This window comes from Saccopteryx leptura, chromosome X, assembly GCF_036850995.1.
Source record: "Saccopteryx leptura isolate mSacLep1 chromosome X, mSacLep1_pri_phased_curated, whole genome shotgun sequence".
Taxonomy (NCBI): domain Eukaryota; kingdom Metazoa; phylum Chordata; class Mammalia; order Chiroptera; family Emballonuridae; genus Saccopteryx; species Saccopteryx leptura.
Genome location: NC_089516.1, coordinates 64,860,161 through 64,872,757, shown reverse-complemented (window position 1 = coordinate 64,872,757; position 12,597 = coordinate 64,860,161). Strand labels below are relative to the sequence as shown.

Here is a 12,597-nt window from a genome sequence, read left to right as displayed (position 1 = left end):
TGATGTTCTTCTTGGGCATAGTGAGAGGCAGACTGTGCTCCCAAAGCCTAGAGATGGGAATCAGAGGCCTGGTTCTGTCCCTGCTCTGCCCTGCTCACTGTCAGTCATACAAGGGCCTCGGTGACCATCAGTGTTCTTTCCATCCCTGGGAACCAGCAGGCCTCTGAATCCCTGGAGCTGTTTCCCACCCAGATACTTAGGCACATAACCTCTAAGGAGGCCTCCAGCCTTGACATTCCATAGACCTGGGTGGGGCAAAGAGCCCAAGAGTTTTCAATGTGTGATGCATCAAGCCTTAGGGAATCTCAGAGAGATGTTTCTAGGGCTGCCATGAACAGTTCTGATCCTGTCTTGAATAGTGGAGATCTACAGGTGATTTTGTTTCCAGAAAGGGCTGCTTTTTAAAACAAGCAAATAAAAATTTAAAGCCCATGTACTAGATTGTGAATGAGAGACAAGTTTGAATGAAAGTATCTACTGGTAGTGATAGTGGTATGTGTGTGTGATGGGGGCAATTTGGGTTAGAAGGTAAAAGAAGAAAATAAAAACAAGAGAAAAATGTGATTAAAGTTTTAATATGTGTCAGTTGCCATTTTGAAAAGAGAAAGAGAAGCAATGGCTGCTGAGTACCCACTGTGCCCTGGTATTTTTCTGCTGTGACCTCACTCATAGAATGCTTATAGCAACCCCTTGAGTTTTAAGTATTATTGTTATTATTTTAAAGATGAAGACACTAAGGCTCAGAAAGAAAATGACTTACCTAAGATCATATAGTAAGTAATTTGTGTTGCTAGGATTCAAAGCTGCCTCTGTTTGATCCTCAAACCCACACTCTCCTTATTAGAAGCTCCTTTTTAGAAGAAGGCCAAAGAGTTGCAGGTGGATGGACACCAGAGACACACAGCACCTTCCTTTGGTGGCAGGTAGAGGACCTGGGAATGTTTGTGGAGAACCAAGAAGCAAGACTCATCATGTTCTTAGTAATTAAGGAACTCTCAAAACAGGGATGTAGCCAGGGATAAAAAATGAGGGGAAGAGAAATAAGCAGTTCCACTGATCTGGAGGGTCCGAGTTAGGCCACGAAAGGCCTGGCCTTGGACTTGGAGAAAAGGATTTGGAATCTCTTAGGACTTGTGTCCTTTACTGAATCAATTTAGACTCTTGGACTATGTTCTTTATTTCGAAATTGCTGGCTGCATGCCAAGATCATCACACTTTGGTATTTTACCCTTACTGTTTCTCCCTATTTATTTATTTATTCAGTTTAATAATACATATAACAAACATACAGGAGCCCACTGCTCAAAAACATGATTTAGGACATTGCTAAGAACTTATATTTACCAATGTGCTAAGTACATTTTTGCAGTCATTTTGACGTCTTTCTTTTCAGTGCTGTGGTTTTGGTTTCCTTTCTCTGGTAATAGAAGAGAAGACTTAGCTAACGTATTAGTTAGGATGAGCTAGGTTGTGCTGTGGTAACAGATAACCCAGGGTCTTAGTGGCTCTTAACAACAAAAGTTTATTCTTTGCATGATTATATTGAGTTAGCTGGGGGCTCTGCTCCTTATCTTTTTACTTCATAACTCAGGTGGTCAGAGGAGTTACCATTTATTTTTTTTTATTTAGAAAATTAAACAGGATGACATTGATCAGTAAGAGTACATAGGTTTCAGGTAAACATTTCTATAGCATTTGAACGGTTGATAATGTTGTATATCCATCACCCAAAGTAAAATCATTTTCCATCACCTTATATTTGTCCTTCTTTACACCCTTCTCCCCTAACCCACCCCCATCCTCCCCCTTCCCAACATTCCCTTCCCTTTGGTAACCACTGCACTTTTATTTATGTCCATGAGCCTCAGTTTTATATCCCACTTATGTGTGAAATCATATAATCTTTGGATTTTTCTGATTTACTTATTTTACTTAGTATAATGTTCTCAATGTTCATCCATGTTATAAATGACACTATGCCATTATTTCTTATGTCTGAGTAGTATTCCATTGTATATATGTAACACATCTTCTTTATCCAATCCTCTACCAAGGGACACTGGTTGTTTCCATGTCTTGGCCACTGAATAATGCTGCAATGAACATTGGGGTGCATGTGTCTTTATGTACCAATGTTTTCGAGTTTTGGGAGTAGATAGCCAGTAGAGGAATTGCTGGGTCATATGGTAGTTCTGTTCTTAATTTTTTGAGGAACCACCATACTTTCTTCCATAACAGCTGTACCAGTTTACATTCCCACCAGTAGTGAATGAAGGTTTCTTTTTCTCCACAACCTCTCCAACACTTGTTATTACCTGTTTTGTTGAAAATAGCAGGTGTGGAGGTGGTAACTCATTGTAGTTTTGATTTGCATTTTTCTAATAGTTAGCGAGGATGAGCATTTTTTCTTACATCTGTTGGCCATTTATACGTCTTCTTGGTAGAAGTGCCTGTTCAGGTCCTCTCCCCATTATTTAATTGGATTGCTTACTTGTTTGTTGTTGAGCTTTGTGAGTTCTTTATATATTTTGGATATTAACTAACCCCTTATCAGAGCTGTTGTTTACAAATATCATCTCCCATTTAGTTGGCTCCCTGTTTGTTTTGTCAGCTTCTTTTGCTGTGCAGAGGCTTTTAAGTTTAATATAGTCCCATTCACTTATTTTTGCCTTTACTTCCTTTGCCTTTGGGGTCAAATTCATAAATTGCTCTTGCTCTTTACAGACAAGGTCCATGAGTTTAGTACCTATGTTTTCTTCTATGTGATTTATTGTTTTAGCTCTTATGTTTGGGTCTTTGATCCATTTTGAATTAATTTTTGTGTAGGGACACAAACTGTAGTTAAGTTTCATTCTTTTGCATGTGGCTTTCTATTTTTCCCAGCATCATTTATTGAAGAGGTTTACTTTTCTCCATTGTGTGTTTTAGAGCCACCATTTCAAACTTTGCTGGTTACCATGGCAAAGGGAAAGAGAGCTTCACATTAGCATTGAAAATTTTCAACCTGGAGGTGATATACTTTACTTCTTTGCCATTGAAAAACTCATCATATGGTCCCCCCAACCATTATGGACCATAATGGGTTATCTGACCAAAAGGCACAGAGCTGGGGATATTGGGAGAAGAGTGCTAGTGACCATCACAGTCCACTTACCCACTGTGATATAACATGTGGACATGACCTGCCTTTATCTGAGAAAGTTCTAGGAAAAAGGGATTTCATGAGCAGAGTTGAGGAAGCCCAGTTCAGTTTCACCCATCTTTGGTTCACATTATTTTATACGTTTAAGACAGCCTGACTCATTCTGCACCCATTTCCCAACTAGAGTCCTTTTCTCCTTGGACGTTCCAATTCTGCTCTACCCATTTCCATCTGTCTGTGTTTCATGGGCTCAAAGCCCAACAGGGCATTTGACCATAGAGTCTGACTGGCGTAATGAGGTCTCACTTTTGGTTCTTCTCTTCCCATCCATGATTTTTCAGACAGTCAGGGAGTGTTGCTGCCTTCTCGGAGTGTCACTTGAGTTGGCAATGGTGAGACTGAATTTTGTGCAAAGTGGTGAGAGGAGAAGATATAGGCTGGATGAGTCATCATTGTTATTTCTGTTGCATCCTGATTGATTTCACAAGGCTATTAAAAGAGTTAGTAACTAAGACATAGCTAGACTGTAGTTCTAAATGCCAAGTAAAATTCATAATGCAAAGTAAGTCCAGGAAAAGGAGTAGGGAAGGCCCTTCTTCTTTTGGCCCTACTTCTGAAAAGGAAAGACTGGCTTGATAGCTCAGGAAACACTTCCTTGGCTTCTGAGCACAGGATCTATGTCAGCTAAGTCTTGGCCTCTTGAGGGTGCTTCTGCTTCTGTAGCCTGGAGAAAGGTGATGAAAAAGAGAGCTATGACATGGTCTATACCAGCGGTTCTCAACCTGTGGGTCACGACCCCAGCGGGGGTTGAACGACCAAAACACAGGGGTCGCCTAAAGCCATCGGAAAATACATATTTATTATACAATACATTTTTAAATAAAATATGTATTTCCGATGGCTTTAGGCCACCCCTGTGTTTTGGTTGTTCGACCCCCACCGGGGTCGTGACCCACAGGTTGAGAGCCGCTGGTCTATACATATGTAACATTCACCAAAATATACCAGATTTAGGTGAGGCACAGAGGTGAGCAAGATAGACAATGTCCCTGGCCTCACAGAATTTATGGTCTATTAGGAGAAGAAAATGGTTAAGAAAAGTGAGGTTCTCTGGCAAGGATGAATACAGGGTAATAAAGAGATGGCACCTGAGCTAGATGTAGAGAGTCAAGTTAGTCTTCCTTAAAAAGTAGTCAGTCCCTCATCTAAATAGAGAACTGAAGGATAAGTAGGTGTTTGTTAGCCAAGTGAAGGCAGGTGGGAAGAAAGAAAGTTGCAAGAAGTTAAGAGGTTGAGGGAATGGGAAAATCTGTGCCTTGAGAGGCAAGCAGAGACTAGATCATGAAGGAGCATAAACGCATGTGGAGGGGCTTGGCTATTATCCTGAGGAGAGTGGGAGGGAAGCTATGGGATGGTTTGCCATTTGGATTATACATGCCTTACAGAAGCATTGCTGTAGAAGCAGCATGGAAAATGGGCTAAGAAGGGGTGAGATTGGAGGCTGGGAGTCTATGAGTACTAGTGACTTGGTTAAGATAGTTGTAATGTGGCTAAAGAGAAGTGAATGGATCTGAGGTACATTTAACCTGATAAACAGAATACTCAGATGTGGACAGTAAGGAAGTCAGGAGTCAAAAATGATGCCCAAGTTTCTCACTTGAAGAAGTGATAGGAGTATAGTGTGATGGCTAAAAGCAGTGGCTCTGAAGCCAGACTGCCTGAGTTTAAATCACAGGTCCGCCACTAATTGGTTGTGTGACCTTGGACAAGTTCCTTAACTTTTCTATGCTTCATTCAGTTTTCTTACCTGTAAAATGAGGTTGTTAATATTACCATCCTTATAATGATTGAGTAAACAATACATAAAGTGCTTTAAACTATGTCTGGGGTGTGAGAAATGTTCAGTAAACATTAGCTGTTATTATAGGCAAGAAGGAAGAGGAATAGGTTTCAAAAGAATAATGATGGGCTCAGTTCCTGGCATGCCAACTTTAGTTTGTCTATGGACCTCTCAAGTGGAAACTAGCTATATGAATCCATGGCTCAAGAGATATTTGGGCTAGACATATATATTTGAGATCCATCAGCTTATAGATTGTAATTGAAACCTTGGAGATTGTGCAGGGACAATTTATAGAGAAGAAAAGAAGGCTTAGCACAAGCCCTGAGAACCATCAACATTTGTGAGATGGACAGAAATGAAATGAGGAGGCTGAGCAGCAGCCAGAGGGGCAGGAGAAAAACCAGGGGAGGGCACAGCATCACAGAAGCCAAGATGAGAGGATGTTTCAAGCTGGAGGCAGTGGCTGATAGTGATGTTTTGGAGAGACCAATGTAAGAGAAGATCTGAGAAACTACAATAGGATTTAGTTATGAGGAGATTGTTAGTGACAATAGCTTTAGTGGAGTGGTAGGACTGGATGTCAGACTACATTGAGTTGAAGAGTGGGAGTGAGGAAATAGAGATAGCAAGTGTAGACAGCTTTTTTCAGAAGTTTATCTGTGAAAGGGAAGTGAGAACAGATGAGTGAGGGTTATGGCGGAAAGAAGGCATCCTTCAATGCTGATGGGGAGTAGGCTTACAGCAGAGAGGGACAGATGGGAGATACAGATGAGAGAGGGAATAATTGAGGCTTGTGGTCCCTGAGATGGCAGGAGGAGATTGAATGCACAGGAGGTCAGTCTCAAGCAGGATACACAGGGAATGAGGAAAGTATGGATGTGGTAAATGAGCTTGTAGATTTCCTTACTGCCTGGAGGCTTCTCTTTTTCTGTGAGAATTAGGTGAGGGGTATGTGACAAGACTAGAACTTTGTAAGTGGTAGTGAAAGCCAGAGTTGCTCAGAGAGCCTCTGGAGAGAATGGAAGAGAGAGACCAACAAAGACTGAAAGAAGGTTTGCCCAGTCATAGTGAAGCCCAGTGGAAGACAAGACCTTGAATCTATAATGCTTCCCACCTGCAGTGTTGAGTATCTTCCCCAAGCAGTGCTTAGTGGTCCTAGGGTAGGAGCAGAAAGGGTAGACATTTGTATTGATTTAGGGCTTGGCGATTTGCAAGATGGGTATAATGAATGGACAGTGGTGTTAGAAAGGCTAAGATACTGGTAAATTAAGATATTGGCAAATTACTGACTTGTAATTCCCTGGTTCTTTGATTCAGAAACTCTGGTTCCTGCTACCACCAATAATTTCCCTCTCTTCTTTACTCTATATCATAGTTTCTGCTTCAGTCAAGGCTCTTATACTGCCTCGTGGCTTCTGTCTTGCATGTGTATATGCATGTGTGTGTGTGTGTCTGCTTCTGCCTCTTGTACCAATTGAGGACCTGCTCCATGTCTCATGTTCAGACTCCACAGGAGAGGCTATCTGAATGATTTCATTAGTCGTTATTTTCCATGTTTGGCATATAGCTCAGGCCACCCTCTAGGCTGCTGGCCAACCTATGTATTTTCTGCCCAGAGTCAAGGATTTATGTTTGGTCTAGCCAGCTAATGTTAACATTCCTCAGAAGATGCTGTGGGCAAGACACACAGAATGGTTAAGAATTTGAGGTCTGGGTACTGACTACCTGCTTCCAGGCTGTGTAGTTTTGTTTTTCTTTGCTTCCAGGCCCTCTTCTTCAACCATGCCCTGCCAGCTCCTCACTCAGGCCAAGAAGCATCCAGGTTTGATTCCCCTCTTTGTATTTATTGGAACTGGAGGTACTGGGGCAGCGCTGTATGTCTTGTGCCTGGCATTGTTCAATCCAGACATCTGTTGAAACAAAAAAGAATAACCCAGAACCCTGGTACAAACTGAGTCCCAATGAGCAATACAATTTCTACTCAGTGAATGTAGATTACAGCAAACTGAAGAAAAAACATCCAGACTTCTAAATGAAATGCTTCACTATAAAGCTGCTTAGAATGAAGTTCTTCCAGAAGGCATCTGTACAAATTTCCATTTAACCAGGAAATATTTCCCCTTCAAATGCATGAAATCATGTTGGTGTATTGTGTTGGGGCTTACATTGACTAATAAATATTTGAAACTTGAAAAAAATAAGGGCTCTGGAAACAGACACGTAATGCTTGAATCCAGGCTATCCTACTTACTGTGTGACCTTGGGCATTTTACTTCATCTCTCTGATCCTAGTTTTCTCATTTTTGAAATGGGTTCAATAAGAGAACTTGCTTCATTAGGTCTTTGTGAGATGGAATGTTATATAATAATAATAAGACTTAGCACAATGCCAGGCACACAGTTGTTTCCTGAGACAGTACTTACTACTACTGTTGTGATTATTTTACTACGAAGGCAGAAACTTAGGGCCTAATAGACTTTTGGACAAGACACTAGGGGGACAAAATTTGAATCCCACCACAATGGAATGAACACAATCTTCTTTCCTGCGTATTTGCTCTTTACCATTTTCTGGTCTCTAACCTTCCCTCAGGGAATATTTGTCACCTTTTGAGCTCTAAAGGCCCAAAGCCTTTGGACTACTCAGTCTGCCATGGGCTGAAGACCAAGTTCCAAGTCTGCTCATTGTCAGTTGGGGAGGAATCCTGGCATCTGATCTCCCTGGCCCAGGCCTTGTTTTCTGAGTCATGCTCCTCTTATGCTAAAGCCCAGCTCAGATTTGGAAGGGGGTTAGGAGAGTGGGGTGGGGTGAAGGGAGGCAAAGGAGGAGGAAGGCAGCAACTTCGTCTTTTCTTGATTTTGTTGGTAAGCTCAAGTTTTTATTTTTTTTTTGTTTTTTATTTTATTTATTTATTTTTTAGAGATATAGAGAAAGTCAGAGAGAGGGATAGATAGGGACAGACAGACAGGAATGGAGAGAGATGAGAAGAATCAATCATCACTTTTCATTGTGACACCTTAGTTGTTGGTAAGCTCAAGTTTTAGGTATCTTTCCTTAGAGCTCTAGTGAGGGATTTTAGGTCCCACTGTGACCAAACTGTTATGGAGGGAATCACTTACCTGGTTCATGAAGCCCAAGATGCCTGGTATGTGAGCAACACCTTCCCAGGCATCATGACAATCAAGATATTTCCTCTCTGTTTCTCTACCCCCTAATCTTTATCCAAATGGGTAATTTTTTTTCTTAAAATTTTATTATTCATTTATGGGTTATATTCAGTACTATCTTGTATTACTTTCAAATACACAGCATAGTGATAGACAATCATATACTTTATAAAATGGTTTCCTTAATATTTCAAGTACCCACTTGGCACTGCACATAGTTATTTCAATATAATTGAATATATTCCCTATGCTGTACTTTACATCCTTGTGATTATTTCGTAATTACCAATCTGTACTTCCTAATCCCTTTACCTATTTCACCAAGTCCTACAACCTCCTTCCCCTCTGGCAACCATCAATCTGTTCTCTGTATCTATAACTCTGGTTCTATTTCATTTATTTTGCTCTTTAGGTTCTACATATAAGTGAAATCATTTGGCATTTGTCTTTCTCTGTATGACTTGTTTCACTGAGCATAATACCTCTAGGTCTATCCATGCTGTTGCAAATGGTAAAATTTCATTATTTTTTATGGCTGAGTAGTATTCCATTGTATATATGTACCACCACAGCTTTATAATCTACCCGCCTATTGATGGGCACTTGAATAGCTTTCACATCTTGGCTATCACAAATAACTCTGCAATGAGCATAGGGGTGCATATATTCTTTCAAATTAGTGTTTGGGTTTCTTCGTACATATATCCAGAAGAGAAATCACTAGGTTATAAGGCAGCTCCATTTTTAATCTTTTGAAGAACCTCCATACTGTTTTCCACAGTGGCTGCACAAGTCTGGATTCCCACCAGCAGTGGTCAGGGCTCCCTTTCCTTTGCATCTTCATCTGCACTTGTTGCTTGTTAATTTATTAATGACAGCCATTCTGACAGGTGTGAGGTGATAACTCATTGTGGTTTAATTTGTGTTTCTCTACATTTTTTTCCCAGAAAAGAATGCAAATTGCTAATGTAGTGGGAGGGAATGGATTCCAGAGGCTCATTGTTCAGTGATTGGGCTCTTAGAAATGTCCCACCCTCCTGAAACAGGTCCCTGATGACTTGTGTCTGAACTATTGTTTTTCAAAGGATAGTGGGAAGACCACTGGTGGTACATGACATAATTTCAGGTGGTATATGGCTGAACAATTGTTAACTTTAATAGTCATGAATTTATTTTAATGTATTTTAGAAAAAAATATAATTAGCACATAAAATTGGTGTTATTATTGAGTAGAACCATGCTGAAGCTTTTTTTTTAAAGGAAATTTCTTTAAAGAAAACAGTAACACCTATACTACACTATTCATCCCCTTTTCTTGATTTCTTAGTCTGATGAGAGCTCTTATTCTTTTTCCTATTTCTTTCTCTCTAACTTCTTCATTCCCTCCCTCCCCCTCTTTTCTAAAATTTAATTTGCATCCAAAGAAAAAAATCCAGAAGAGGAAATTTCCCAAAGCAAATTGTACAAAGTGCTATTTATTATAGCAACAAATAATCCAAACAGCCAGTTATAAGGCTTTGGCTAAGCAGATTGCAAACTTTAATACATTTGGCTATAATATGATCACTAAATTTTACAGCTTCATGAACTCTACTAGTACAAGGAAATATTTTTATTGAATAATGTTAAGTGAAAAAGACAGAGTAAAATAGTAGGTACATAGTGACCTGTAAATGTATATATGGTATTTATTAGAAGATAACTTTCTAATTTTAAGTAAAGAAGCATTAGGCAATAATACGTATTTATTGAAATTGAATGCCAGCTCTGAGACAGTTGGAGGTCATCAGTTGGAGGTTTCAGTTCAGCTGAAGTTTAGAAGTGGGAGGTGGGGCTACCAATACTGTTCTCTTCTTTCACCATGAAGACAGAAAAGTTAAGATGGAGTTTGAACTACATCTTGGGCCTTTTTTTTCTGCTAGATAGAGAGGACTACAATGAGAATTTGGAAAAGATACTTGGTTGCTGTATATCCACCTCACTGAAGAAATGACTCCTTTCTTCTCTCTCACTGCCCACAAAGCATTTGGATAAGAGATACCACTCCCATTCCAGAACACTGTATATTACTGTGTGGAGACCCAGTGTAAGTTCTTTCCTGAGGTTTCTTGGCGCAGGCTGTGTGCTCCTCCCTATCACCCAAGGTTTAAATTGTAAATATCTGGGGTGAAAAGAAAAGAAAAGCCAGAGCTCCAACCTGGGGCTGGGCCACTGGAAGCTGAGCCAAGGGTGTGTTGTTGATACAGAAGATAGTTCTCTCCAAGAGTTTACTGAGGGGAATTATTTTTGCTGGGTCAGGTTTTCCAGCTTTATTCCAGAGACCAAGACAGGAGGGAAGCAGGATGGGTGTGTATATGGAGTAGCAGGGAAGAGAGACTTGTTTTCTGTGTTTTCCTGACCAGTTGCTACCCAACAATAGCTGTGTTTTATTGAGCGCCTACACTGTGTTGTATTCTTTATACACAATATCTCATTTAATCTTCATGACAACTTGACAAATTATCATCTTTGCATTTACAGTTGTGGAAAGACTTGAAGAGAACTTAGGCAAAGTCATTTAGGGAATAGTAAAGTCGAGATTCATTCAACAAACATTTATTGAACCACCTAGTTTATGGCAAACCTGTGCTGGATGCTGGACATACAGCTGTGAACAAGAGCAGAAGTGGAAGGGGGTGTTACAAACAAATAAACAGGATGGTACATGCTGCGATGGGGAGGAAACTGATGCCGTTGGAGTGTGGAGGAGGGACACCCATCATAGCTAGAGGAAGGGGATGGGGAGTTGGCAAAGGCTTTCCAAAGGGAGTGATGTCTGAGTTGAATCTGGAAAAAGAGTAGAAATCAGCAGAGTAAAGGTCATGGTAGGAAAAAAAGTGATTCAAATAAAGGGCAAAGCATCACAAAGGGCCAGAATCAAGAAAGAGCACAGTGCTTTGAGAAAGTTCTGTGCATGGCTGAGAATAGTTGCAGTAAGCTGAGAGAAGAGACTGAGAAGGTAAACAGGGGCTCTGTGGTGAAGTGCCCTGGGAGTCATGAGCAGGAGTTTGGATTGCATTCTAGGTATGATGAGCACCCACAGGAGAGCTTTGAGCAAAGGAGTGCTGAAATCTGATTGGCAGTCTCTTTTGTTCAGTATGGCCGGTGGGTGGAGAATTGGTTGTTAGGAAACAAGGGTGAAGATATCACACTGGGGACTTAGCTCAGAGTGGCAGACCAAGGGAGACAGATTTGGGGTTTGTGTTTCGAGTAGAACTGATGGCACCTCGGGTGGATTTGAGGTAGGGGGAGAAAGGAAGGGAGGAGTCAAGTCAGTTAGGCTTCAAAGACCTCAGCTTTCCTTCTCTGCCAAAGAAAGCTGAAGTTGAGTGCTCTCTACAGCTAGACTTGAGATCTGGGAGCCTTGAAACCACTGGTAAACAAATGTGCTTCTTGCTTGTCATTGAGCAAATGAGACAGGACAATTTATTTATTTATTTATTTATTTATTTATTTATTTATTTATTTATGTAAGTGAATACTTTATGCATGTGCCCAGCTCTGTGTAAGTGCTTTACAAATATTTATTTATTAAATTCTCATAACAACCGCTTTTATTATCTCAGTTTTCCAGAGGTGGAGACTAAAGCACAGAGAGATGATAAGTTACCTGACCAAAGCCACACAGCTGGTAAGTGGCAGATCTGGGTTTCAAACTCAGGTAGTTTCACTCCAGGGTTCTATCCTGCTATTTCTATGGAGTCACTCGTCCATTCACTCATTTATTCATGCATTCAATATGTAATTACTGAAGGTATATAATATATGCTAAGAACTAGAGCTAGAATGACCCACAAAACCAGACCCAGTGTCTGTCATCATGGAGTTCACAGTGCAGTAGAGGAGGCACATAACCAAATAATCACACAGACAAATGTATACAATACATGCTACAAAAGCCTGTAATTGAGGATTTGACCTAGTTAGAGAAAGCTTCTCTGAGGAAGTCATAGTTGAGACAAAATATGATGGATGATTAAGAGTTAATTAGGTAAGAAGGGAAGGAACAGCATTCCTGAGAAATAGTATGTGAAAAAACCATATGGTGGGAGGGAACATGGTGTATTCAAGGGACCGAAGACATGCCAGTATGGCTAGAGGAGTGAAAGGAGCATGTGTGAGGTGGCCCTGAAGCCCTCACATAAGCAAGTCCTACAGGCCACTTTCAGTTTTGCTCTTGAACATTTTCGAGAAAGGGAGATATGTTCACATCTGCATTTTAAACTGATCCCTCTAGCCACTCTAGCTTCATTGAGGAGATTGGTTTGGAAGAGGCCAGAATGAAAGCTAAGAGACCAGTCAGGGGGTCACTGCCATAGTTCAAGGGAGAGCTCTGGGGTGGTGGATTGGACTTGGGTTGTATCTTTGGGTCTGTGAAAGGATTCAAGAACTATTGAGTAGGGAA

General features: G+C 40.6%; 1 protein-coding gene and 1 pseudogene across 1 annotated transcript in view; both read left to right on the top strand.

Moving 5' to 3' along the window:
* NHSL2 (NHS like 2) overlaps positions 1-12,597 on the top strand; it is a 292,396-nt gene that overhangs the window by 31,888 nt on the left and 247,911 nt on the right. The gene's annotated exons all lie outside the window — the stretch shown is intronic.
* Positions 6,768-7,110, top strand: LOC136385657 (cytochrome c oxidase subunit NDUFA4 pseudogene; annotated as a pseudogene).